Consider the following 8,365-nt stretch of genomic DNA (forward strand, 5'->3'; position numbering starts at 1 on the left):
AGGTGAGCTGGAAGGATGGGCAAGTGGGGCTAGAAGCAGAAGGATTGGTTGGGATAGACAGATCCAAGCAGAGCAGCAGAAGCCCAGGGAGAAACCACAGACACCAACTCCTACAGCCAGAACTGTCTTATCTGTGTCTGTGTCCTTGCTCTTGTACATCTCAGCAAGCCTGTGAGTGAAGCAGACATCAGCTTTGTTTCCTTCTCACAGCCTGTCATCTAATTGCTCTCATTAAAATAGTCCAATTGGCCTCAAACCAGCACACCCCCACAGCACCCTGCTGAGGAACTGGCTGCTCATGGCTTGGGTGGGTGCTCCACTGGGTGAAACACTGCCTGATGGCTGGGCCCAGAGAGGTGGGGAATGGAGATAGCTCCAGCTGGCAGCTGCTCACCAGTGGTGTGCCCCAGGGCTCAGTGCTGGGGCCAGTTCTCTTCAACACCTTCATCAGTGGTTGGTTGTGGATGTGGGGGTTGAGCACCCTCAGTAAGTTTGCAGGTGACACCAAAGTGTTGAAGGTAGAAGGGCTCTGCACCTGGCCAGGCTGGAGCAATGTGCCAAGGTCAGTTCTGTGAGGTTTAGCTACCCTGACTGCTGGGTGCTGCACTTGGGCCACAATGGCCCAAAGCAAACCCCAGGCTGGGGGCAGAGAGGCTGGAAAGTTGCTCGGCAAAAAGGACCTGGGGGTGTTGACTGACAGGCAGCTGAAGGGGAGCCAGTGTGTGCCCAGCTGGCCAAGAAGGGCACCAACATCCTTGCTTGGAGCAGGAATAGTGTGACCAGCAGGACCAGGGTACTGATCATGCCCTGGTACTGGGCACTGGTGAGGACACATCTCAGATACTGGGTTCAGTTTTGGGGCCCTCACTCCAGGAAGGACATTGAGGAGCTGGAGCAGGTCCAGAGAAGGGCAAGGAAGCTGGGGAAGGGTCTGGAGAACAGGGCTGGGGAGGGGCAGCTGAGGGAGCTGGGGGTGTTTGGTCTGGAGAAGAGGAGGCTGAGGGCAGAGTTCATTGCTCTCTAGAGCTCCCTGCCAGGAGGCTGGAGCCAGATGGGGGTTGGGCTCTGCTGTCTAGTCTCAGGTGGTAGAAGGAGAGGAAATGACCTGAAACTGTGCCAGGGGAGGCCTAGGTTGGAGATTAGGAAAAAATTCTCTGCTGCCAGAGTGGTCAAGGACTGGTACAGGCTGCCCAGGGAGGTGGTGGAGAGCCCATCCCTGGAGGTGTTTCAGGAGACAGGTGGCCATGGTACTCTGGGACATGCTTTAGTGGCCATGGTGGTCTCAGGTCAACAGCTGAACTTGAGGATGCTTTCCAACTGAAATGGTTCTGTGATTCCCCTCTCATCTGCTGGCTGCACTCCTCCTGATGCACCCCAGGATATGGTGTCCCTGGAAGCTGGATTTTGTCTGCAAGTCCAGGGGCTCTGGGCTGCTGAGAATGGCATCAGCCTGGCAAACACAGCCAGCCAGGTCTGAGCCAGCCCCTTGCAGCTCCTTTCTGCTCTGAGAGGTTCCACACTCCACCATTGCAGGGCATTCACCTCAGCTGTAAAGCAGATAGCTAGAACAGGTTGATGACTCTGCAGGGGTGCCAAGAGGAAGGTGCCAGGCCCTTTGGTGGTGCCCAGAGATAGGACAGGGAGCAGTGGGGAAGAGCTAGAACACAAGAGGTTCTGCCTCAACATGAGGAGACACTTCTGCCAGAGTGGAGGTTTCAAGACTCATCTGGATGTGTTCCTGTGTGACCTGCCCTGGGTGGTCCTGCTTTGGCAGGGAGCTTGGGCTCTGTGACCCCTGGAGGTGCCCTCCAGCCCCTAATCACATTCGATGAATCCCCATCCTCTGCCTGGCTGAGGCAGACCCAATCCATCCTATCCCAGCAGCTCTCCAGGCACAAGAGAAATCTCTTCTCAGTCTGCCTGCCAGGTGAGGATACAATCCCTGCTTGTTGCATCCACACCCCCTGCAGACCTGCAGCTCCCTGCTTAGCAGGCCCACAGCCCAACACGGTGATGTTTGTCCTGGTCCCATGGGAAGAGAACATTGGTTAAGACTCCTTCCCTTTTAGAACTCCACCTTCTGGAATGGGAGCTCCAGAGAGGAGGACATCCAGTTTCAACCTTCAGCCTATGTTTTGACAACAGCACTGACCCCAGGGAACAGCACTAACCCCAGGGAACAGCTCTGACCCCAGAGAGCAGCACTGACCCCAGGGAGCAGCACTGACCCCAGGGAACAGCACTGACCCCAGGGAGCAGCACTGACCCCAGGGAGCAGCACTGACCCCAGGGAGCAGCACTGACCCCAGGGAGCAGCACTGACCCCAGGGAACAGGTCTGACCCCAGAGAGCAGCACTGACCCCAGGGAGCAGCACTGACCCCAGGGAGCAGCACTGACCCCAGGGAGCAGCACTGACCCCAGAGAGCAGCACTGACCCCAGGGAACAGCACTGACCCCAGGGAACAGCACTGACCCCAGAGAACAGTACTGACCCCAGGCAGCAGCACTGACCCCAGGGAACAGCACTGACCCCAGAGAACAGTACTGACCCCAGGGAGCAGCACTGACCCCAGGGAACATTTCTAACCCCAGGGAACAGCACTGACCCCAAAGAACAGCACTGACCTCAGGGAGCAGCACTGACCCCAGGGAGCAGCACTGACCCCAGGGAACATTTCTGACCCCAGGGAGCAGCACTGACCCCCGATTACAGCAGCTAACCCTAACCCCAACGTGCTTCATTTCTTCCTCCCCTCCTCGCCCCGGGCCGTGTGGCTCTGCTCTCTGCTGGGTGCCTCTGTTGCAGAGCCTCCTCCTGGGCGCTGCTGTGCCTGGCTGCTGCAGCCACCCCTGGAGGAGGACTCAGAGAGCAGGGCTGAAGCCAGGCTGGCAAGGGCTGGGTCTTGGGGTCAGAATCTGGAAGGTCACTAAGCACTGGCTCCAGGCTCTCTGTTTTTCTCCTCAGACAGGCACTGAGGTCCTTGTCACACAGCCTGTGCTTTGGCCTTTGCAGTTCTGCAGGGGCTCCTAAGAGCTGTTCCAGTATGTGTCCCTTTAAGAGAGGGAAGACAAAGTCAATCTCTGTCTCCTTTTCACCCATGAATCGAACACCAACACATGCTTAAGTCCTTCACAGTTAGCAGAGAAGCTTCAACACATCTCTGGGCAAGACTCTCACTCTGGATAGGTTCTGTGTGGTTCCAAATGCAGAGGCCAGGAGTTTGCAAGCAGAATCCTTTCTTCTCCCTTCACTTCTGCCTTAAAAGCACCTGAGGCCTCTTGACTTGGCTTTGAGCTGCAGATCAGCAGTCACAAGGGAAACAGATGCCAGAAACTCTTTGCCACTGTGCCCAGATGAGAAGATCTCCATCAGGCACCTGTGCAGCCCAGCTGAGCACAGCTGACAGAGCTATGGGGCTGACCTGGGAGGGGCCCTGCAGGGTTCACCCTTGCAGACATCACAGCAGAAGAGCACCAGCAAGGACAGCTCCTGCCTTAGCTCACCAGGTAGGTCACACAGTGAGTCTGCAGGTGGCACCGAGCTGGGTGGCTGTGCCCATCTGCTAGGGGCTAGGGAAGCTGTGCAGTGGAGTCTGGACAGGGCAGAGCCAGGGGCCAAGGCTCACTGGGTGAGGCTCAGCAAGGCCAAGGGCCAGGTCCTGCCCCTGGGTGACAGCAACCCCATGGGGAGCTCCAGACCTGGGCATGTGTGCTTGGGAAGCTGCAGCTTGGAGAGGGACCTGTCACCTGCACAGTGCTGAGAGCCAGGGCTTTAGAGCAGCCCAGCACAGAGCTGGCTGGCAGAGAGCCCCAAGCTCTCCCAGTCCCACCCAGCACTGCAGGGTCACCACTAAACCATGGCCCTAAGCCCCAGGCCCACACAGTGCTCAACACCCCCAGGGGTGGGGACTGCAGCACTGCCCTGGGCAGCCCATTCCAGTGTCTGAGAACCCTCCCAGGGCAGAAACATTTCCTGGCATCCAGCCTGAGCCTCCCCTGGGGCAGCCTGGAACCATTCCCTCTGCTCCTGTCCCTTGGCACCAAGCAGCAGAGGCTGCCCCCTCCTCGCCCCAACCTCCCTGCAGGCAGCTGCAGAGAGCAAGGAGGTCTCCCTCAGCCTCCTCTGCTCCACCTGCACTCCCCCAGCCCCCTCAGCCCCTCCTCAGCCCCAGCTGCCCCAGGCCCTGCTCCAGCCTCGCTGCCCTGCTCTGCACAGGCTGCAGCCCCTCAGTGTCCTTCCTGCAGTGAGGGCCAGAGCTGAGCACAGCACTCGAGCTGTGGCCTGCCCAGTGCTGAGCACAGGGGATGGGCACCTCCTGGCCCTGCTGCCCACCCTCCTTCTGGCCCAAGCCACCATGCCAGGGGCCTGCTTGGCCAGCTGGGCACTGCTGCCTCATGTGCAGTGAGTGCCAAGCAGCAGCCCCAGGTCCCTCTCCCTCAGCCTGCTGTCACTGCCATGCAGGATCTCCCCATCCCCAAGAGCCACTGCAGATTCCTCTCTCCTCTCTTGCTTCCTTACACATTTTGTGTATCACTTTTACCTTCCACTGTTCCTGTGGTGTCTGCACTGAGCTGGGTATCTTCATACCCTCCTCTGTTTGGCTTCTTCAGAGGCAGGTGCCCCTGAGGGAGAGAGGAGGCAGCTGTCAGAGCACTGTGATAACCGTGGGGAGGACAAAGCAGTCGGTGGCATGGCTGTGAGTGAGCAGCCTGGGATCAATGCAGCTCTCAGCACCGTGCTGGGGACAGGTTCCTCTCTCTTCCCCAGAGGCAGGCAGAGGTAAGGAACGCCCTGGAGAGAAGTGCTGGGGGTGGCAGCACTCCATGTGGCCACCAAAGAGCAGGAATGGACCAGCTGCTGTTGGCACTGATCCGTTGCTCTGTCCCCAGCACTGAACCAGGCTGGCAGTGGCTTCGTCCTGGGAAGGACTCAGTGCAGCTGCAGTAGAAGAGCCAGGATTAGCCTCGGGGAGGAGGAGCTGCTCAGGCTGACAGCGAGTGGAAGATGCCTCCAGCTTCAGACCCTGTCACTAGCTCCAGCTGGCAAAACTGCATTCATGGAGGAGAGGAGGGAAGCACTTCTCAGCGAGCTTCACCACCTGACACTTCTGAGCAGGAAGGGATTCCCCCTAAGCAGAGACAAATAAACCAATCCTGTTCTGTTTGAGGGTCGTGACCAAGAAGAAGCAAAGAAGGCTCTGATCCAGAAGGGCTGGAGGTGCTGGGATGTGCAGAGCAGCAGAGCTGAGCAGCTGGCTCCTGCTGGCTGAGCAAGCAGCAGCACACCCAGAGAGCAGAACAAGGCAAGCTCAGGTGCTTAGTCTTTCATCCAGTGCCCATCTAACGTGGCCCAGCTGGGAGCAAGCAGCTTGCTCACCTCCCCAGCTGTTTGCCTGCTCCCTGCCCTGCATTTCCTCTCACATTTCCCAGTCCTTCCCAGGTTCAGTGCAGTTCTTCAGCTCCTCTGCACAGCTGCCACCGCTGCTCTCGGGCAGCTCCTGTCCCATCCATGCCCAGCACTCACTTCTCAGGCTGGGCTGTCTGCTGCTGCTGCTGCACACACAGCACTCCCCTGCCCTTCTGTGCTCCCAGAGCCTGCACTGGAGCCTGTCTCCAAAGCTCACATTAGCCACTCATTTTCTCTCAACTTCATCCATCCATAGACTGGGTTGGGTTGGAAGGGACCTCAAAGCTCCTCCAGTTCCACCTCCCTGCCATGGGCATGGACACCTCCCACCAGTGCAGCTTGCTCAAGGCCTCACCCAGCCTGGCCTTGAACACCTCCAGGTTGGGCACATCCCCAGCCTCCCTGGCAGCCTGTGCCAGTCTCTCCCCACCCTCACTCTCAACAGTTTCTTCCTCATCTCCACCCTCAGTCTCCCTTCTCTCAGCTCTAAGCCATTGTTCCTCTTCCTGGCACTCCCAGCCCTTGTCACAAGTCCCTCCCCAGCTCTCCTGGAGCTGCCTCCAGGTGCTCTAAGGCTGCTCTAAGGAGAAGCCTACCACAAACACAAAGTCACAGACTCACAGGGTGTCAGGGGTTGGCAGGCACCTCCAGAGCTCATCCAGTCCAACCCCCAGCCAGAGCAGGGGCACCCAGGGCAGGCCACACAGGAACACATCCAGGTGGGGATTGAAAGTCTCCAGAGCAGGAGACTCCACAGCCTCTCTGGGCAGCCTGCTCCAGGGCTCTGTAGCACTTACACCAAAGAAGTTTCTCCTCATATTGGGGTGGAACCTCCTGGGTTGCAGCCTGTACCCATTGTTCCTTGTCCTGGCACAGGGCACCACCATAAAGAGGGCACCTTCCTTTGCCCCCCACCCCTCAGATATTTACAGACATAGACCAGGTCCCTGCTCAGCCTTCTCCTCTCCAGACAAAGCAGCCGCAGGGCTCTCAGCCTCTCCTCACAGCAGAGATGCCCAAGTCACTGTCATCCCCTTTAGACTCTCCAGTAGATCCCTGTCCCACTTGAACAGAGGGGTACAAAACTGGACACCTGCCAGCTGTCTTCAGAGTGTTTGGCCACTGATTGCTCTGGGCATGCATCCCACAGCCAGCCAGAGAGAGACAGATTTGCACAGCACAGTTCTGCTGCCTGCTGCTGCGATGGAAGGAACCCAGGAAGGAATTCCTAGAGTCACAGAAGGGTTTGGGTTGGAAGGGAGCTCACAGCTCAGCCAGCTCCAACCCCTGCCATAGGCAGGGACACCTCCCACTAGAACAGGTCGCTCAAGGCCTCATCCAGACTGGATCTGAACACCTCCAGGGAGGTTCTTTTGATCCAATGTGATCAAAGATCTAAGACCCCATCCTGTGCTTCTGAGCTCCACAACCTCCCTGGGAAACCTGTGCCAGTCTCTCACCACCCTCCCTGCAAACAATTTCTACCTAACATCCAGTTCCAGTTTCCCCTCTGCCACTTCAAACCCATTCCTCCTCCTCCTCCTGCCATTCCCAGACCTTCTCAATAGTCCCTCCCCAGCCCTCCTGCAGCCCCCTGCACATCCTGCAAGGCCACTCCAAGCTCTCCTCCAAGCCTTCTCCTCTCCAGCCTGCACAGCCCCAACTCTCTCAGCCTGTGCTCAGAGCAGAGCTGCTGCAGCCCTCTCAGCATCTTGGTGGCCTCCTCTGCACTGGCTCCAACACTTCCATGTCCTGCTTGTGCTGGGGGCTCCAGACCTGCCCCCAGGACTGTAGGTGGGGTCTGAGGAAAGCAGAGCCAAGGGGCAGAATCCCCTCCCTTGCCCTGTGCCCACACTGCTCTGGCTGCAGCCCAGCACAGGCTTGTGTCTGGGCTGCACTCACACTGCAGGCTCAGGTTGAGGTTTTCCTCACCCCAGACCCCCAGGGCCTGTTCCTCAGGGCTGCTCTCAGCCATTCCCCACCCAGTCTGGAGCTGTGCTTGGGACTGCTGTGACCCAGGTGCAGGACCTTACCCTTGGCCTTGTTGAATGCCATGAGGTTGGCCTGGGCACAGCTCTGCAGCCTGTGCAGGTTGCTCTGGATGGATCCCTGCCCTCTAGCAAGTCACCTGTGCCACACAGCTTGGTGCCACCTGCAGACTTGCTGAGGCTGCAGGCGATTCCTCTGCCCATGGCACTGACAAAGATGTCCAACAGCACTGGTGCCAGCACTGACCCCTGAGGGAGCTACTGTCCACCTCAGAAGGGAAGCTGTGCATCTCCAGGGTTCTCACACAGCCTCCCTTTGCCCTCAGCCTCACAGTCCTCCTCAGAGGGTCCACCCCTCCCAGCTTCTGCACTGCTCTCTCTTCCCCTTGCTGTTCTCTGTGTCACAGCTTCTGCATTGCAGAGTGCCACAGAAGCATGAGGGAGGCAGGGAGGGGACTGTCCCCATCCTGCTCACTCCTGGTCTGGCAGTAATTGCTCTCAGGCAGATGCCAGACCTCCCTGGCAGCCCTTCCCTTCCAGAGCCCAATTATCAGTTTGCTGCCAGCTCTTCCCGGGAGCTGCTCTGTCTGCTTCCATTTAGCTGACAGTTTCTCCTCCAAGGAGGGGACCTCCTGCTGGAGATGGGCAGGCACATTCCATTCCCTGCCAGCTCCACCTCAGCTCCTGGATCTGAAGGCCTGCTGCGGCAGCACCCTGCGAGCAAAGGCTAATGGCAAAGAAGAGGGGAGAGAGAAGGCAGCAGGAGGCCGAAATGAGCACAAGAGGGAGCCGGATGGAAGGACTCCGAGATGCTCCTGGCTGTCCAGCTGCGGCTAACACTCCCCTTGGCTACCTGCCCGATTGGGCAATTGCTGCCAGCAACTCTACTTCAGTCTGGGAAACTTAAATTAGAACCAAGACAACTGTGCCCAGCACTGCTCCCTGGGGCACACCACTGGTGCCAGCTG

The 8,365-nt window shown here is 58.4% G+C and overlaps 1 long non-coding RNA gene across 1 annotated transcript; it reads left to right on the top strand.

Moving 5' to 3' along the window:
* The first annotated feature begins 3,456 nt into the window (after window positions 1–3,456).
* LOC135174627 (uncharacterized) lies at window positions 3,457–5,169 on the top strand. Its single transcript, XR_010302035.1, has 3 exons — window positions 3,457–3,509; window positions 4,614–4,782; window positions 4,893–5,169. It is a non-coding gene; the product is annotated as an uncharacterized LOC135174627 (long non-coding RNA).
* The last annotated feature ends 3,196 nt before the right edge of the window (window positions 5,170–8,365 follow it).

This window comes from Pogoniulus pusillus, unplaced genomic scaffold (assembly GCF_015220805.1).
Source record: "Pogoniulus pusillus isolate bPogPus1 unplaced genomic scaffold, bPogPus1.pri scaffold_95_arrow_ctg1, whole genome shotgun sequence".
NCBI classification, from domain to species: Eukaryota; Metazoa; Chordata; class Aves; order Piciformes; family Lybiidae; genus Pogoniulus; species Pogoniulus pusillus.